Source organism: Nicotiana tomentosiformis, chromosome 6, assembly GCF_000390325.3.
Source record: "Nicotiana tomentosiformis chromosome 6, ASM39032v3, whole genome shotgun sequence".
Classification (NCBI taxonomy): domain Eukaryota; kingdom Viridiplantae; phylum Streptophyta; class Magnoliopsida; order Solanales; family Solanaceae; genus Nicotiana; species Nicotiana tomentosiformis.
In genome coordinates, this window is record NC_090817.1 from 33416582 (window position 1) to 33419572 (window position 2991).

Consider the following 2991-nt stretch of genomic DNA (forward strand, 5'->3'; position numbering starts at 1 on the left):
TAAGATATATATACATCTTAAGATATATAAGCTATATATATATATATAGTAAGATGTATATATAGTATATCTTAAGATGTATACTATCGAATATGACTTATAAACTATGTATATATATTATAGTATATATATAGTATATTATAGTATATATATAGTTATATATATATATATATATATATATACACACATACATACACACACAAACACACACTATACTATATATACATATATATATATATAAGCTTTTATATATATATATATATATATATATACTATACTATACTATACTATATATACATCTTAAGATATATAAGCTATATTCGATTTATATACTATATATACATCTTAAGATATATATATATATATATATACACACACTATACTATATATACATCTTATATATACACACACTATACTATATATACATAGTATATAAGTCATATTCGATAGTATACATCTTAAGATATATATAATATATATAGTAAGATGTATATATATTATAGTATAGTATAGTATATACTATATATACAACTTAAGATATATAAGCTATATTCGATATATTCGATATACATATATATATATAAGCTTATATATATACTATACTATACTATAATATATATACATATTACTATATATAAGCTATATTCGATTTATATACTATATATACATCTTAAGATATACTATATATACATGTATATCTACTCTATATATATCTAGTATATCTTAAGATGTATATATATCTTAAGATGTATATATAGTATAGTATATATAGTATATCTTAAGATGTATATATAGTATAGTATATATATAGTATATCTTAAGATGTATATATAGTTTATATATCTTAAGTTTTATATATATATATATATATATATATATATATATATATATATATATATATATATATAAGCCTATCGAATATAGCTTATATATCTTATGAGATGTATATATAGTATAGACTATAGTATAGTATATATACTATACTATACTATATTATACTATATGTATAGCTTAAGATATATAGAAAGACAAAAATATTGTAAAGAGATATTCAAATCAATGAGTTATATTTTTATTATAGCATTAAAAATCATGGCAATATCTTTCTTAGTCTTCCTCCCCCCTATGGAATGAGCACAACAAGGTGCTAATACCACCATTGAGAAGAAAAAGAAACTAATCCAGATGTGCCAAAATACAAGTTATATATTAATTTACATAGTATCTCTTATAAATTTCATAAATCCTTCAAGGTACGGAGGAATTTCCGTTGGTGGCGGCGGAAATGAAGCTTGCTCATCACAGCTTCCAGGCGAAGCATCATCCTCCGCAAGTTCAGCTAGCATTTCTTCGTAAGTTTCGTCTACCTCTGGTTGTGATTCAGCAAGTCCAAAATTTCTTCTTTCCGAACGGATCCAATCTCTGAAAAGTACTGATTTTTTCAAGCTCTCCCTCATAGACGCTCTATAATCACCGAGTTGAAGTCTTGCTTGACTGAAAGCGCTCTCTGATGCCACTGTTGAAGTTTGAATAGTTAAAATATCTCGGGCCATCCTTGAAAAAATCGGAAAGTGTTTTTCTTTGTCCTTCCACCATTCCAAAATATTAAAGAAGCCGTCGGGATTCACTTCCTCAATTCCCTGTGACAAATAAACTTCAAGCTCATTTAGTTGTGAAAAATCACTAGTACTAGAACCTTGAGAACCCCTGAACCTTGCCCAAGCACTAAGTGCTCTTACTCCCGCAGTTCTTTTAGATGATTGAGAACTAGAAGAAGAAGGAGTTGGAACATTTGGTCTAGCATGATCTAATGCAACTTGATAAGCATTATAAATAGTTTGAACATTTATTTTAATTGAGTCTATTGCATTTGGAAGTTTAGACAACTCCTCATCTTCAAGTGCTAAACCATTATAAACAGTTTCATACCAAAATTGAGGACCTCCTAATTTCATAGTAGGATTTAACAATGCAGCAATACCATAAATAGGGGGAATAGGGAAAAACTATTTTTTATACTTTTTTTTCATGGAATCAATAGCAAGTTGATAAATTTCCCCACCCTCTGAAAAATGATCAAACAAATTTGCAAGTTTTGCAATATAAACTAAACAGTTAGAAATAGTAGGATAATATTGCCCAGAAAATTTATTTGTAGCAATATGAAATTTTTCTAAAAACTCTACAAGCATTTTAACATTAGCCCAATCCGCATTTGTAAGGTGCTCATCATCATCACTTACATGAGCATTAAACGTTGAGTTTATGGGGTTTCTATATTCATATGCAATAACTAAACTTTCATACATGTAATTCCATCTAGTTGGACAAGGTTTAGGAACCTTTCTTTCTCTTAGGCCAAATTCATCGCATCTTTTAAAATATTCTCTAAGTCTACTTCTACGGTTTGAATAAAAAAGCCAATTAAGAGCCATTTTAACCTTTTCAATTTCAACATTTAAAATTCGCATACCATCACCCACAATTAAATGGCAAATATGACAAATACATCTAACATGAAAAATGTTACTAAATACAGGACTTAGTATAGTGGTAAGCAAGGCTACAATATTTGTGTTACTAGTAGCATTATCCATTGAAACTGATATTATTTTATCACTAATGCAAAAATATCTACAAATATTCGCAATCGTGCTAGAAATAAACTGCCCTGTGTGACGTGAATTAATTATTCTATAAGCAATAATGCGCTTTTGCATTATCCAATGCTCATCAATCCAATGACTGGTAACAGTAAGGTAATCACAGTCATTACCACTTCTACCAATATCAGTTGTAATAGCAAGACGACAATTTATATGAGTAAATAAATAGCGCAAATATTGTTCATATTCATGTTTATATTTATAAATATCACTCTTTACGGTTGTGCGAGGAAAATCTTTATAAGTAGGATTATAAATTTTTCTAATATAATGCACAAAGTGGGGGTTAGAAGGAAAACTATAGGGTAAGCACATAACAGTGACC